Raw genomic sequence first — 18,788 nt, 5'->3', positions numbered from 1 at the left:
GAGATATTCTCCAAAGACCCTCTTCTGACACATCCTCTTTCTGACACAAAATATTCAAGTATTAATACAAGCCTATGTTTACAAAAATTACGCAATTGGTTATAGAAATACATTTGTTCAAATATTTCCCTAAATTCCAATTATAGCGAGAACAAGTTTGGCTACCATTACCGTTAAACAAAAATTACACATAAAATACACATTCTACTCAACTACCCTTATCGCACCCTTACCGATAAGCTACTATCACCGAAATATCTGCAAATGGTTGAGCTGGATCCGTGCATGCTCTAAATACCGCTACCGATATTCTATAAATATTTTGAAAAAACATGAACAAAATTCCACAAAAAATATAAAATCTTTTGGTTTTTGGATTTTTTTCTTGTTTAATTTTCCATTTTTTTGAAATGAATACCCTCATTAAATTTGAATTTTTGAATTTTGTAAATTTTATTAACGATTCAGGATGTATCGATAATAAAACAAAATACCGGTACTGCTACAATACTGATACCGAAATAATTCAAATTGGAGTTACCGTTAATTGGAGTTACTCTCTCACATATAAGTTTGATAAATATTTTCAGGTTTTTCCTCTCACTAACGCTTTGATGCAGTATGTACATTCATTCCATGATTTTAGATCTAAGAAACTTGTCAATAAACAGTTTTTAAATTTATCTACCATCAAAAAATCCATTTAACTTGACACTCCCCAGTGGTCACCTTAATTGTCACACTATCAACTGTAACAGAAATAAAACAATATAAATATCATTTTGGCTTTCTGCCAATTTGTTGTATGTTGTCGTATGTTATAAATCTACAAAAGGAGTATGTGCAGCACCTCCAAACACTACTCCCATACAAAAGCAGAGCAAAACAAACAGCAAACTGTATAAAAATGAAGCAACAAAAAGCGAGATAATTTTACTCTAGAAGAGGATTAAACAAGAATGAAAACTAAACTCAAATGTACAGATGTAACAAATTTTTTGTCACTTTGCCATTTTTTTCCCCGATAGTGGTAATATGCTTGATGTTGTTGTTATTGTAACTGTTGGAATTTTTGTTTGTATAATTGTATCCCCAACACGTGAGATGTTTTTGGTGTTTGGTATGTTTGTTATACATATGGCAGCATAATGCTAGGAAAACTCTATCGCTGTGTTATTTTCCATGAATGTCCTTAATTTTGTTTTTGGCTGGGTACAAAATTAAAACGAAAAAAACAGAAATGGATATATAAGGAAAGAAAAAAAAAATAGTGGCAAAAATAAAAACAGAAAGTGTGGTAAATTGGCTGCTTTTCAACACATGTGACATCTGTTTACTGTTGAACAGAAAAACAACAACAAAACCAAAAAAAAAAACTTTTCTTATTTACTAGATACGATTTTACATGAAAACAAAAAAAAAACAAATTCATACACTTAGAAAAATATTGGTGAAATTTAATAGATTTTAGGTAACCAAATTAAATTCTTTTATACTTTTATTGGGTGCCTGACTTAAAGTGACGGGAAGTTCTGCTTTACTTCTTTAATTTGAAGCACACCGATTGCTCAGGAAAGCTTGGTGATTTTGACATGGAAGACAAACAAGAGGACCAAGAATTGAAGGCATTACTCCATGAAGATTGTTATAAAACTCAGCAATATTTTGCAAAATCATTGAAAGTTACATAAGCAGCAATTTCAAAATGTTTTCTAGCAGCAGGATTCATTCAAATGATGGGAAATTGGGTACCATACGAATAGAAGCTGAAAGATCTTGAAATATAAGCTGAAAGACTGAAATGCTACTTGAGCGTTATAAAAGTAAGAAATTTTTGCACCCAATCATTATATGCGATGAAAATTGATCCATTCCTATAAACCAGGGCGTAAGAGATTGTATGTGAAGCCCGGTCAACCAGCTGAATCTACATCAAAGTCAAATATCCATGGCACTAAAGTAATGCTCTGTATTTGGTAGGAACAAAAGGGTTCTATCTATTATTAGCTGCTGAAATCTGACCAGATCACCACAGGCAACCTGCACTGAATTCATCTGATTCGTTTGAAGCATTGGACGAAGAAAGCCCGCAATATGAGGCAAGACGTGATACCATAATATGCCATCACGACAATCACATGTTGCAATACCCGTTAAAACGTATTGAGAATGAAGTGGGTGGGGAGTTTTGCTTTAACCGCATTATAGTACAGATCGTGCCCTTTCGACTACTATCTGTTTAGTCGATCTATGTAGAACGCTCTCTCTGTGATACGCTTCACTTTGGGACACAGTATCCGATATTGGCTTCATTCGTTCTTGGCCTCCAAAGATGAGCAGTTCTTTTGAATCGGAATCAATATGTTGCCAGAAAAATCAAAAAAGATCATGGCTTATAATGGCCAATACTTTGAGTAAATTTATATTGTACAAATGTTTCAAAATAAAAGCTAACAGTTTTAAAAACTACCGCATTTTTAAGTCATACACCAAATAAAACAGAAATAATGGTAACAGTTATTAGGATCAACCACAATTGAGCATTAAAAGGCTGCAAAAACTAAAGGTCACACCAAACCATGTTAAGTTCTACATTTTTAATTTGCGACACCATAAAGTATATATATTCTGGATCGTTATAGATAGCGGAGTGGATATAGCCATGTTCGTCTATCCATCTTAATGTTGAAAACAACTTTCCATAGCCCCCAAATAACTTAGATACATGATTCATACATCAATATATATGAAATTCTCCCTGCTCAGATGCTATTTCAAATCTAGATAATGGGCCCTCAAATGGCGGAGATACAGGAAAAAATCAAGAACAACCTCGATTTTCGACTTATTTTTTTATTTATATCTTGATTACTAAGTCATTAAAATAGACGATAGATATATATTTTAAAGACTTTTGCAATGGCGTCTATAACGCCAAAGTAAGTCGGACCTACAATGGGTCAAAATCGGGAAAAATATTTTTTACCCGAATTTTTTAAAAAAAAAAAAAAAAATTTTATCATAAAATTTTATTCACTAATAAATAAAAAAAAATTAAAAAAATAAAAATTAAATTTTGAAAAAAAAATTTTGTCTAAAATTTTTTTCACTAAAAGATTAAAAAAAAAAAATTAAATTCTGAATTAAAATTTAAAAAAAAAATTCACATGAAAATTTAATTTTGTTTATCTATAAATATTTAAAATTTTTATTTAAAAGTATAATTTGGTTCTGTTCCTGTTCCTTGTTTTTCAAATGATTTATGATTTATAACAAAATATATAAACAGTTGTAAGTAAGTTCTCGGTTTTTCAATAACTGAAGAAGTTCTTAGAGCAAGTTGAATGTATATATGTTTTGGAGTTGCCTAGATGAAAATGAAAAGTTTATGTCATACTAGCATAACCCGGTGCACTTCGCTACCCCTACCCATACCCAAGTAAAATTAAAAAAATATGAATGATTTCTGATACAAACTAACTACGTACAATGGTACGAAAATAACACATGCAAAATATAACTAACTAATTTGGTATGGAAGATACCACTCCACTGTTCTGATCCCACCCATTTTTAAATCTTTTGTGTAAAAAAATAACTCATATCAAGCTTTACTTTAACTTTCCTTTATAAGGATGGGGTCATTCCTACTACGAAGATAACGCTTAGCTAAACTTCGTACAGGGATCAGGAATAAATTCGTTTTTAGCTAACCTCCCTGGAATGGTAATAAATTGATTGATACAGAGTTTAAATATTTTCAGAATTATAGTTCTCGAGATATTCAAAATTAATTATTTACATTATGCCACGACAACTACTGCAATCCCGACCATTTTCAGACAATCTCTGTAAAATGATAAGAGAGCTATGCGGACAAAGTTTGAATAACCTTGCAATTATTACTTTGTATGGATGGTGACTCACCTCCTTTTCCGACCCCTCCCATTTTGGTTCCCCAGATATTCGAAATCAATATTTACTCTATATGGGAGGTGCTACGCCCTCTAATCTAATTCCGTCTATATTCAGATAAATTCCGCACAGTAATAAGAAATTAAATCGTAAAAAGTTTAAACACTTTTACAATTATAGTTCTACAGATATTCGAAATTAATTATTTACTTTGTATAGGGCCACGCCCACTATTCCAATCCCGAACAATTTCAGCTAAACTATGCAAAATTATAAATGAGCCATTTAGACTAAGTTAGTCTTGCAATTATAGTTCACAAAATATTTATAAATAACTATTTAATTTGTATGGGAGGTGACTCACCATTTGTTCTAACCCGTCCCATTTTTTTACACTTCATGCCGTGATAAGAAATTGATTCGTATGAAGTATTTACCCCCATATTCATAAACAGTTTTTAAATTTGTCAAAGGTTTATAAAACAAATTTTGAATGGAAATTTTGTTTTATAAACCTTTGATAAATTTAAAAATAAATTCTTAATTGATTTTAAATTACTAAAGTCTTCTTCTTTGTTTTCTATAACAACTCTCACTTAAAACAGAGCGAAATCAATACTGTTTATTTGTGTCTGTTATTTATTTATAACAACAAATTGGACAAACACGCATTGCTTTGTTTACATTTTAGCTTAAGGTCCACATGTGCACATTTTTGCATATGTGTTAGTAACATCTTTAAACGCTTATAACTCCTAAAAAACTGAACCGATTTCAATAAAATATATATTCTGCACTTCTGTGAATAAATCCCTTTAAAATGGTATATTTCTTTCCCAAATTGAATGTATAATGTGAGCGTAAAAGGGGTCTAAAGAAATCGACTTGCCTATTAATTTTCATGGCTATTCCTGTTCTCACTTTCACCATGCACCGTATTGTTGGAAGCATAATACAATAATATTAAATAAAGTTTATAAAATTATATAATTAAGGTTAGAACAATCACATCTAAACATTTATAATTAGAAATGCTGCTGAAATTACATAATATTGTTGTAAATATGCTTCCAAAAATACTATGAATGGTGAAAGTGAGAACAGGAATAGCCATGATTATGATATTTATTTATATTCTTTAAAACTACTAGTGTACTTGATTTACTTTTTAAAGGATCTTTCTGGTATATCGCCAAAAAAAAGACAAACAGACCAACTACGAAAGATATATAAAAATAAACAAAAATGTTTAATATCCTGTTGCTGGGAAAAATGAAACATTTATTTGTTGTTATTGTTATAAAAAAAACATATTTACAAATACCTATTAGGATGGCCCCTTCTATAGGTAGACTGATTTTATGCATATTTCCTCCTAAAGTGTGGTATTATATGAGGCTATTAGTGTACAAGTAATGTAACCCCAAACTATTTATTTAGTGACACTTTTGCTACATTTGTTATATTATGCTCTGTGCAAAAACGACTTTTTCAGCTCCATCTGCTTTTGAATACCAAAAGGTTGCTTAACCCAATTTTGTATTGATATTTGTAATGTAATGACTGTATGTAACACCAGAATAGCAACCAAAAAAAATTGTGGGTTACACCACTTTTGCGCTGATGGCCTCATATATTTTCATATTAAAAGATGTTTAGAATTGTAGAGACATTCAAATTTACATTGTCTTTTTATACAATTTTTTTTTTCAAATTTAAAAGAATTATCAGATAATGTGTGTTACATTTATACAAAATAATCCAATTTATTTCGGAAACTTGGAAATGCTAAAATTTATGTGATTAAACTTCCCCATTCTGGCTGTTAACATTTCGAAATAAAGATTGATGACTCGTCAAATATGATTAAAATTAGTACATATATGCTTAAAGCAGTGGCTGGCATAAAGAGAACATGGAGTACGGTTTATAATAATATGTTAGGAACGTTCTTATTTAGTCATAATCATAATTTATATGAACTTCGTTGGCATCCGATTTGCTTACTGGAAAATAAGCGATCGTATTCGTCCGCTGATAGCTACGACTGCCGACCGCTGGCTTAAAACGCAACAGTGGTTGAAAATGGTTTAATACCGTTCGTTGAAAGTTGGATCTCTCACTTTAGTTGGAAACTGCGTTATATAGGAGGCCATCCTAATATCCTGTTACATTTGCAATGTGTGTATGTATTTAGTTTTTACATTGACAAACATTTCTATATTGTTTATTTATTTATTTGTCTTCTCTCACTTTATGGTGTCCATATCAGTGTGTGTATTTGTATGTAAAGAAAATGAATGTTTGTATTATGGCCAAATAAATTGTATTTATTTTATTTTATTCTATGCCATATGTATATTTATTTAAGTGGCTAAAACAGCGATGGCAATAAAACTTTAGCATATTTAGTATATTGCAAAAAAAAAGAACAGAAAACAAAGAAAGAATAGCAAGAATTTCATAAGTTTTTAAATGTAAAAATATAAGAATAGAGGTATGTTTTTTATTGCAAACAAAATAAACTTTTTGCTGCCAGAAAATGTTAAAACAGAGTTTAATATTATTAACTAGGCTGTTTTCCTGGTGACCTCCCTCGGACGGAAATTTTTTAAAAATTTATTGGAAATTAATAAAATTTTAAGTTTAAATGAGAAGTTTAAAAATATATCAACTGTTTAAAAATAGATTACACAAAGCAACAAAATTTAAACAAATTTCAAAGGTGGTTCCATTAGTACAACTAGAACATTAACTACTCAAAACTAAAATTTTATGAAAATGAGCGAATTCAGTTAAATGTTAATGAATTCGAAAATAATGCATCAATTTTTATGATCCATATCTCATTTGGTTCCTATTACCTATGGTTTTGCGATAAAGCAATAAATCTGAACAATTTCAGACGTTTTCGATTTTTCATGATTTTTTTAAAACAAACAAATTTACTATGTTCACGAAAAAAATATATTTTTGCTTCAATTTGTTATTATAAATCCAAAACTACTAAGCCGTTTGAAACACAATATATATGTGAAAATTTGTACATAGCATGGGGAAAATGTTTTTAAAATTCAATCAACCGAATGTAGAACATCAATTATTCAATTTTATGTATATCAAATACAAAAAAAAAATTTATGAAAATGAGCGAATTCAGTTAATTGTTAATGAATTCGAAAATCATGCATAAATTTTTATGACCCATATCTCATTTGGTTCCTATTACATGTGGCTTTGCGATAAAGCAATAAATATGAACAATTTCTAACGTTTTCGATTTTTCATGATTTTTTTAAAACAAAAAAATCTGCGATTTTCACTTAAAAAATATATTTTTTGTTTCAATTTGTTATTATAACTCGGAAACTACTAAGCCGATTAAAATGCAATATATATGCGAAAATTTAGCATAGGATGGGTAAAATGTTTTTAAAATCCAATCAACAGAAAGGTGAATATTAACTAGTTAATTTTATGTATATCAAACAAAAAACTAAAATTTTGTGAAAATGAGCAAATTTAGTTAATTGTAAATAAATTTAAAAACAATCCATTCATTTTTATGATCAATATCTTATTTTGTTCAAATTGCATGTGGCTTTGGTATAAATTACTAAATGTTAACAATTTTTGAATTTTTGATTTTTCATGATTTTTTAAAAAAAAAATTGCTATTTTCACGTAAAAATAATTTTTTTTGTTTCAATTTGTTATTATAACTCCGAAACTACTGAGCCGATTGAAACGCAATATATATGTGAAAATTTGTGCATAGCATGGGGAAAATGTTTTTAAAATTCAATCAATCGAAAGAAGAACATTAACTACTAAATTTTATGTGTATCAAACAAAAAAACTAAAATTTTGTGAAAATGAGCGAATTAAGTTAATTGTAAATAAATTCAAAATAATCTATCAATTTTTATGATCAATATCTCATTTTGTTCCCATTACACATGGCTTTGTGATAAAGCAATAAATCTGAACAATTTCAGCCGCTTTCGATTTTTCATGATTTTTTTAAAACAAAAAAAAATTGCTATTTTCACGTAAAAAATATATTTTATTGCATCAATTTGTTATTATAACTCCGGAACTACAGAGCCAATTGAAACGCAATATATACGCGAAAATTTGTACATAGTATGGGAAAAATGTTTTTAAAATTCAATAAATAGAAAGAAGAATATTAACTAGTTAATTTTATGTATATCAAACAAAAACTAAAATTTTGTGAAAATGAGCGAATTCACTTAATTGTAAATAAATTCGAAAAGAATCAATCGATTTTAATCATCGATATCTCATTTTGTTCCTGTTATATGTGGCTTTGCGATAAAGTAATAAATGTGAATAATTTCGGACGTTTTCGATTTTTCATGATTTTTTTAAAACAAAAAACATTTGCTATTTTCACGTAAAAAATATATTTTTTGCTTCAATTTGTTATTACAACTCCGAAACTACTGAGCCGATTGAAACACAATATATATGTGAAAATTTGTGCATAGCATGGGGAAAATGTTTTTAAAATTCAATCAATCGAAAGAAGAAAATTAACTACTAAATTTTATGTGTATCAAACAAAAAAACTAAAATTTTGTGAAAATGAGCAAATTAAGTTAATCTATATATATAAAAATGGATGTTTGTATGTGGGTATGTATGTATGTATGTATGTATGTATGTATGTATGTATGTATGTATGTATGTATGTATGTATGTTCCGAATGAACTCAAAAACGGCTGGACCGATTTTGATGAAATTTTCAGGGAATCTTCAGAATAGTCTAGCGGGTAACACTGTAAGGTCAGATTTTTGATTTTCGGTCTGTGGGCGGAGGGGCGTGGCATTATCAAATTTTTACATTATACCGCTAATGCCATCTATATATATAAAAAACGGCTCCACCGATTTTGATGAAATTTTCATGGAATCTTCAGAATATCCCAGCGGGTAACACTGTATAGTCAGATTTTTGATATTCGGTCTGTGGGCGGAGGGGTGTGTAAAAATCTAATTTTTACATTATACCGCTAATGCCCTTCTATCTTCTTCTATCTATATATATAAAAATGGATGTTTGTATGTGGGTATGTATGTATGTATGTTCCGAATGAACTCAAAAACGGCTGGACCGATTTTGATGAAATTTTCAGGGTATCTTCAGAATAGTCTAGCGGGTAACACTGTATAGTCAGATTTTTGATATTCGGTCTGTGGGCGGAGGGGTGTGTAAAAATCTAATTTTTACATTATACCGCTAATGCCCTATATTTCATAAAAATGGATGTGTGTATATATGTTCCGTATGGACTCAAAAATGGCTGGACCTATTTTGATGATATTTTCACGGTGTCTTCAGAAAATCCTATTAGGTAACAGTGTAAAGTCAGATTTTAATTTTCTGTCTGTAATAAACAATTTGGTTTGCTTATAGGGTCATGAATAAGATATTTCCATACTGAATTTTTGAATTCATTAGAACCAGCCGAAATGCGACTACATGTATTAACATTGAAGGTTGATTCACCGACTTTGTCCGACACTGTATATTAAAATCGAGATCGATATGCAATATAAAAGAGATGTTTTCTAAAGGCCAGCAACGCGGACCGGGTTCAGCTAGTTGTGAATAAATTCGAAAAAAATTTATCGATTTTTAAGATCGATATCTCATTTTGTTCCCTTTACATCTGGCTTTGCGATAAAGTAATAAACCTGAACAATTTCCGCCGTTTTCGATTTTTCATGATTTTTTTAAAACAAAAAAATTTGCATTTTTCATGTAAAAAATATATTTTTTGGTTCAATTTGTTATTATAACTCCGAAACTACTGAGCCGATTAAAACGCAATATATATGCGAAAATTTTAGCATAGCATGGGTAAAATGTTTTTAAAATGCATTCAACAGAAAGGTGAATAATAATTAGTTAATTTTATGTATATCAAACAAAAAACTAAAATTTTGTGAAAATGAGCAAATTTAGTTAATTGTAAAAAAATTCAAAAATAATCCATCAATTTTTATTACCGATATCTCACTTTGTTTCCATTACATGTGGCTTTGCGATAGAGTAATAAATCTGAATAATTTCAGACTTTTCGATTTTTAATAATTTTTTGAAAACAAAAAAAATTGTTATTTTCACGTAAAAAATATATTTTTTGGTTCAATTTATTATTATAACTCCGAAACTACTGAGCCGATTGAAACACAATATATATGTGAAAATTTGTACATAGCATGGAGAAAATGTTTTTAAAATGCATTCAACAGAAAGGTGAATAATAATTAGTTAATTTTATGTTTATCAAACAAAAAACTAAAATTTTGTGAAAATGAGCAAATTTAGTTAATTGTAAATAAATTCGAAAAGAATCAATCGATTTTAATGACCGATATCTCATTTTGTTCCTGTTATATGTGGCTTTGCGATAAAGTAATAAATCTGAACAATTTCAGCCGTTTTCGATTTTTCATGATTTTTTTAAAACAATTTGTTATTATAACTCCGAAACTACAGAGCCGATTGAAACGCAATATATATGTGAAAATTTGTACATAGCATGGGAAAAATGTTTTTAAAATTCAATCAATAGAAAGAAGAATATTAACTAGTTAATTTTATGTATATCAAACAAAAAACTAAAATTTTGTGCAAATGATCAAATTTAGTTAATTGTAAATAAGTGCAAAAATAATCTATCAATTTTTATGGTCAATATCTCATTTTGTTCCCATTACATGTGGCTTTGTGGTAGAGTAATAAATGGGAATAATTTCGGACGTTTTCGATTTTTCATGATTTTTTTAAAACAAAAAATTTGTTATTTTCACGTAAAAAATATATTTTTTTGCATCAATTTGTTATTATAACTCCGAAACTACTGAGCCGATTGAAACACACTGTATATGTGAAATTTTATGCATAGCATGGGGAAAATTCTGTATAATTCCATCATTCAAAACAAGTACACTTACTACTACATTTTATGTATATCAAACTGAAAACTAAAATTTTGTGAAAATGAGCAAATTCAGTTAATTATGAATAAATTTGAAAAAAATTTATCGATTTTTAAGATCGATATCTCGTTTTGTTCCCTTTACATGTGGCTTTGTGATAAAGTAATAAACCTGAACAATTTCCGCCGTTTTAGATTTTTCCTGATTTTTTTAAAACAAAAAAATTAGCAATTTTCACGTAAAAAATATATTTTTTGCTTCAATTTGTTATTATAACTCGGAAACTACTGAGTCCATTAAAAGTCAATATAAACGGATTAAAGGTTATGTAAATTTATATTATTCTAAGTTTAGTTTTGTAATATCGGACTAACCCTTTTTGAGTTATAATCAATTATGTGCAGAAACGTCTAACAAAATTTATAATTTTACTTAAAATTTGTTTTAAAAAAATCTCCATCCTTTTTATGGTGGGTGTTTACTTATTCTAACGTTTTGTATTAAAATCTAAATTTTCATAAAAAGTTAGCTCACTATGCTAAAGATATGTAAACCATAAAATACAATCTAGAAATCATGAGAAAAAATTTAACTCTTCTTTTACTGAGTTGTAGTATTTACTTAAGGCCTGTGATTTATTAATCCTTGTAAATAATACCATTTTGCCTCCCACTTCATTTTGCAATCAGTTTTGTTTTAATTAATTATTGTTATATGTATTTATAAAGCCAGCAACTTTATCTTCGTTTGGCAAAAAGGAATTGCCGTTATCAAAGGCCTTTATAGCAAAAAAATAGAGAAAAGTTTTAAACAATACAAAAAAAAAATATTAAAATATTTATATGTATTAAGATAAAAATTGCTGTAATAACTAGTAGTTATTTTTTTATATACACTGCAACACTAGTTATAATTGCATTGCAATGTTCCTTTTCATATTGCGCTCTCTCCAACATTTATACATATTTATGTTGTGTTGCCATTTTTCATTGAGTCAAGAGTTAGTCTAGTAAATGTCCTTTGTTGTTGGCAACTTTAACATCCGTTGTCGTTATCCCTAAAGTCTTTAACAACGTTTTGTATTACACAGTTTTGTGTTTTATGTTTCTTTTTTTTCATATCCGTTTTAGTTAAAATTTCAACTGTTAGTTACCGCTATTATAATGCTTTTAGGTTTTAATTTGCAAGCAGAATTTTTCATAAAAATTTGTTATATGTAGAACTAATTACTGATTTTTTAGAAAACTTGAAACTGTTTTCATAATAAAATGAGTTTTTCTTCCAAAATTTATTTTAGTAAATATCACAGTTATTATGAAACATTTAATTCTGTTGGAAGTAATTTTGATATCTCGTAAATGGTTGCAAATGGGTTTATACGAATTTGAAAATTAGGTTTTTGACAATTGAGTTAGGTGTTTGACAGAGAGTTTTCACTCACTCAAAATATTACTGAAATTTTGAAAGCAAACTTGTTTATATTTTGTCTCCGAAATTTGAATTCAATTCATCTAGAAAAGAAGATGGCACTCGTAGCCACCAGGGAGCAAACCTTATCGTGTATATACCTGTACAGAACACTAATATCAACGAAGTTCATACAAATTATCAAAAACTGAATAGCCAGGCAGATAACACCAAAGAAAAACTGACCCTAGCTTTTTATTATAATCCAAGTTCCAAATTCCCATTTATTTTATATTTTTTTTTGGGTTACATTGACGGTTTTATTTCTTGCATTCATACATATATGTAGCTATAGTATTTTTTTCTCTTTGCAGCTGTAATTAAATGAAAATATGAACCCAAGTTGTCAGCCTTTTAGAATTTCAACTCGTTTGTTTTTTTTTTTGTTTAGAATTTTGTTAGTCCTTTTTTCTGTTAGCACTGTTTTCCGCTTGTCATATTTCAAATAGCATTTAGAATTTTAAAGGAGAATGTGGTAGTATCCATTTATGTTGCCCCGTATGTTTTATTTATAGAATTTAAATGTTTTTTAAATGATTTATGCTCAATTGGAATTTAATAGGTTTCCATTTATGTGGGAAAAACCCAAAGTCATTAGGTCACTATATGGAGAAGATAAAATTTGTTAAATTGAAAGAGATTTATTGTATGAGCAATCTTAGTGTATCCAAAGAGCGCTTCAAATATCTTTTTTGTCGATTTGTATGTCATTAGTTACAAAACATTTATTTTCATAGATATTTAACACGCAAGCCACTAGGCGATCAAAAGGCTCTTCAAGGAAAACAGCCAAGCTTTCTTTTGAGAAAAAAAGAGCCCATTTTGAAAAGAAAGTCAAACAAGTTTTAGATTTTGGAAAAAAAAATTTCATAAAAATAAATATTAAACATATTATTTTTATGTACAACCATTAAATGTTAAGTTTATATACGCGTAGTCATAATATGTTTAAGATGTTAACAGAATATGTTTACAACAACTAAATAATAATAAATGTAGTCATAATATGTTTAACATGCAAACAAAATATGTTTACTTTTAATTGTCTGTTTTCCCACCATTTGTGAGTGTTGGTGTTTGTCTAAGCCAGACATCGGCAAAGAGCCACCTTAAGAGCTCTCTGGATTTATTTTCTTTCACACGTACGTAATTGGCAAAAAAATTACAAGAAATCATTCTTACAAACCTTTGTATCAGTGCACTGAAAGCCAGAGAGCGGTACTCAAAAAACGCAAAGTGGTGTTAGTGTGCAAAGGCAATTTTACTCTCTGCCGATGTCTGGTCTAAGCTATGTTATTTTTACAAGTAAATTTTGAGTGTCTGTAATTCCCATTCTCTCTATAGTTTTATTTGTATATTATCTTTAACTTTCCTAGAGCGAATAACAATAAATATGATTTAATCAATAATATTTTAATTGTGAATTTAGTACTTTAAAACTAAAACCTATTAAAATTTTGTATTTCCAAAAATAAATTTTAATAATAACATGATTATTTTGGATCATAATATGATTTAATTGTATCATAATATGATTTAATTGGGTCATAAATATGATGACTTTGGGTCATATTATGATTGATTTATATCATAATATGATTATTTCAAAACATATTATGATTGGTTTTTATCATAATTTGATTATTTCAGAACATATTATGATATTTTGTGATACTAATAATGATCATAATATGTTTTGGACTACAAGCAAAAATCTGATCATAATATGTTGCTCTTAGTTTATGGTTACCACAACCATGTTTTTTCTTTGCGTGTAGCTTTAAGATTTCCCATCTTTCTGACATCATATGGATTATGCGCCAAAAGAACTGCTCATCTTTTGAGGCCAAGAACGAATCAAGCCAATTTTGGATACTTTGTTCTGAAGTGGAGCCTATTCCAGAGAGAGCGTTGTGTATCTATCGAAACAAATAGCAGTCGAATGGTGTACAGCCTGAACTATAAGGCAGGTGACGCAAAACTTGGAGCACTTCTTTGTCATGATGGAGTATTACGTTTTCATGTCTGGCCGCATATTCTAGACTTTTTCTGACCAATTTTCTCCTTAAACTTATCAGCTGTGTTCAGTACAGGTACCCTATGATGGTTTGGCCAAATTCCAGTTGAGTTTGACAACAATCTTCATAGAGTAATATCTACAATACTTGATCTTCAAACTTTTTTTGCTGGCCTGTGGGCGATCTATGTCTTTCGTATCTAAATCAAATCTGAACAAACCATCTTTCACACATTGAAACCGATGAAACACATTCACCATAAGCTTTTGATGGTCATTCTGTCCTCAATATTACTGTATCTTCAAAAAATGTCATAATTTTTGCTTCCGAATTTAAACTTTTTGCAAGGTATTTTTGCTACATATTTATTATTAAGTGTTTTGAAAAAAGTTTTGTTTTTTAATTCTAAAAAGGCTGAATTAAGGAGTGAGATCGAAAAATTCTTCACATACATATATGTTTATAAAAAAGAAACCACTAAACTTACAGCTTTAATTTTTTTTTTATTTGATTGAAATTATTATTACAATTTACAAAAAAAATTATTTTTATAGTTTTAATCACTAGTGATGAAATTTTGAACCTTTTTCGGAAACCCTTCCATTAACGTTTTTATAGTGCTTTCTGTCACTTTGCTCGAACATGTAGTCCATCTCCGTTTAAAATCTACCACACTTTTGGACACCTTTTTTGTACTCTTCAATTCTCTTTTAACAAGAGCCCAATATCTCTCCACTGGCCTTAGCTCCGGGCAGTTTGGAGGATTTGCCTCTCTTGGTACAAATACCACATTATTGTTCTTGTACCACTCAAGGGCTTGTTTGCCATAGTGACAGGATGCCAAGTCAGGCCAAAAATAAGTGGACACATTATGAAGTCTTATGAATGGAAGCAGCCTTTTTTGTAAACATTCCTTGATGTAAATTTCGGTATTTATAGAGCCCGTTGTAACAAATGAGTGGCTTCTTTTGCCGCAACTGCATATTGCTTGCCATACCAAGAACTTTCTGGGAAATTTTGTCTGCTTTTGGGTCCTAAACTTTTCTTCAACATTCCCTCGAGCATCAGCAACATAAAATTTTTGACCTGGAAGTTGCGAAAAATCTGCCAGAACATACGTTTCGTCATCCATTATGCAGCAAGAATATTTTTTTATAAAACTTGACTTCAATTTCCGTGCTCTGTTTTTGGCCTCTAAATTTTTAGTAGCGTTCCTGTCAGGAACTTTTTGAGCCTTGTATGTTTTTAAACCTGCATTAGCTTTAACTTTTCGTACCAAATAGTCCGAGCACTGAGCTAACCGGGCTGCTTTCCTACCGGATGTGTTGGGAGCTCTTTTGAAAATGCGTTCTATTTTTTTGGCTTTAGAAACATCATGTGGACCATTCCTTCTACCTGAACCAGGTTTTCTATCAACTGACAAGTTCTCCCGGTACTGTTTAATAACATTGGAAACAGTTTGACGGCAGACCTTTGTATGCTTGGCCAACTTTTTGTAAGACCAAGTTGGGTTTTGTTGAAAATATTTAATAATTTCAGTACGCACTTTTTTCTGGTCACTCATTTTAATCAGATTAACAAAAAAATTAATATAATTGACATTACACATAATAACTGACATGTTTTTCAAAGGTAACTTGATCAAAAAAAAATTCAAATAATACTTGGGTTAAAAAATGTAATGAAAAACGTGTGTTAAGAATTTTTCGATCTCACTCCTTATATAAATTACTAGCTGTTTCGGCAAACGTTGTTCTGCCATAGTTCACACAAAGTTTGAAGACTCCCACTATAATAGTACTCCAGATATGCATTAATAAATTTTTACTTTGTATGGGAGGTGCCATGTGAATTGTTCCTATATAGGTCATTTGTGAATCTAAACCATCCAGGTACCCACTCAAACACACACAACAAATTTCACCGAAATCGGCCCAGCCGTTAAGGAGGAGTTCAGTTACTAACACACGTACAGAAGAATTATATATATAAAGATATTTGTTCATGTTAGAATTGAAACAAACTATCTCAGGCTTTGCAATGTCTAGACGGTTAAAGCAAACAAAGCTATCTTCAAATTTTTTATTGTATTTTCCCAAAAACTTCTATATATTCATGCATTTCTGAAATACTGAATAAGAAAACATATCTATATATTAGGGTATTCATTCGACTAATGATCGTTCGATTAATCGAATAATTTCTTACGAATAATTATTCGAACAATTTAAAAACTGCCATTTTCGAATAACGAATAAGTCGAACAATTTTATGTAGAATAATCGAATAAAACGAATAAATGTTCATATATATTTAAATTTATTAAAATGCTTAAAATTTTTCATAATTTCAATTTAAATAAGTAATAATGACTCACAAAGATTGTATTGTTTCTGAAATTCGACAAATAACTAAAGACAAAGGGACTCTCGATCACTGTAGAAGAGTGTTCCGATAGCTCGTTCTATAAATATTTAAATATTACTGCAAGAAGTTACAATTATAAAAACAAATCTTTCAAAATTTTAAAAGAATCGCAATTAATAATCAAAATATTAACTTAGATTAAAGTGGAGTTGAATGTGATTTTGAAATGGTCGTCGAAAGTGATATTGAGGATGACATTTATAATGATTACATTGAAATAGATGAAGACCGTGATCTTAAAATATATGTATATAAGTGATGTTATTAACCGCGTACGTAAGTGTTGCAAAATATTTAATAAATCGAATGATAAACACAAATATTGCAAACTATAGGTTCTGTTGCAAGAAAAATATGGAGTTCGTCTTATACATGATTTTGAACATCGTTGAACATCTTTGTCTAACATGGTAATAAACTTTTTGCGTATTTGTAAAGGCGTCAATCATGAACTGCCTGACTTCAAATTAGCCACGTTCACTAACATGATATCAAACTTTGGACAGATTCCCTTTATTGTGTAATTCCCCAAGACCACTTTATTAAGCAAAGATTCGGCATTGATAGAGCTTGATGTATAATACAATTTGTTATAAATAGTTTAGAAATAGTGAATAATTAATTTACTAAAGAATTGGTTACTCCATTTAAAAACCGAATTAATGAACGACATAAAAACGTTTATATTGTATTTGAATTCAGGATCATGTCCAACTAGCTCAAATTTTTTAAAGCATAGCTCCAAAACTGAAACTGATTGTTCGGGAGTTAATCTGATCAGAATATATCGGTTGAAAATTTAATGATGGACTTTGTTTTCAAATGCTCTTTAACATTATCAATACTTGAATTGTTAACTTTAACGTTTTTTTTTGTTTTTATTTAACAATAAAATATTAAAAAACCGACATCAAAACTTCATTCTTTACTTTTTTAAAAAAATTTAAATTATTCGAATAATTCGATTAATTTTAAACGTGTGATCGAATTATTCGAACAAGTTAAAATCTCTTATTCGAATTATTCGTTTTATTCGAACAAGAGAAAAATCGAATAATTCGAATACCCTACTATATATGTAAAAACTAATGTCTGTCTGTTTATTTATTTGCTAGTCTGTGACTTATAGGAGTCTAAAAACGGTCCAGTGGTCCTCTTCAAACTTTTACTGTATGTTCCTCTATATGTGGACGGATACAGGATACTTTTTATTTTGAAATTTCAAATGGGCACTTTCCACTGAAAAACTATATAGTTATTAGTTATTTCCAAAAAAACTATATAGTTATTATGGAATATCTGGTGAACTATGATTATGAAAGCGGCAAAACATCGAGGACTTTACTTCCGTACCATTGTGTCGAATTGGAAAAATGGGCGTGGCACCACATTATGGGATTTATCGCAACAGGGATGTGACCCCTCCGATATAAAACAAATAGTTATTTTTAAATATCTGCAGAACTATATAAATTTTGCCCGAATATCTCACTTAATATTGTATATAGTTTAGCTGAAATGGGCGGTATTGTAAATCCCTAATTTCGAATATCTGAAGAAGTCTAATAGTAAATGTATTTAAAATTAGTACGAATTAATTTCTTATCACTATATGGAGTTTTAATGAAAATGGGAGGGATTGTATTTTTGTATATATGGGCGTGGCACCAAAGTAAATAGTTATTTTCCAATATCTCAAGAACTATAAAATTATATGAATCAATTTCGTATCACTGCATGACATTTAACAAAAAAATGGGAGGGATCGGTACAGTTATTTATAAATATCTTGAGAACAATAAATACGAGATTATTAAAACTTTTTCCGAATATCTCTATCATTATACCCTACACCACCAAGTGGGCAGGGTATTATGCGTTTGTGCAGATGTTTGTAACGCCCAAAAATATTAGTCTATCACCCACCTTTAAGTATACCGATCGACTTAGAATCACTTTCTGAGTCGATGTCCGTCTGGTCGGAT

Source organism: Calliphora vicina, chromosome 5 (assembly GCF_958450345.1).
Source record: "Calliphora vicina chromosome 5, idCalVici1.1, whole genome shotgun sequence".
Classification (NCBI taxonomy): Eukaryota; Metazoa; Arthropoda; class Insecta; order Diptera; family Calliphoridae; genus Calliphora; species Calliphora vicina.
Note: the sequence above shows the minus strand (reverse complement) of the source record.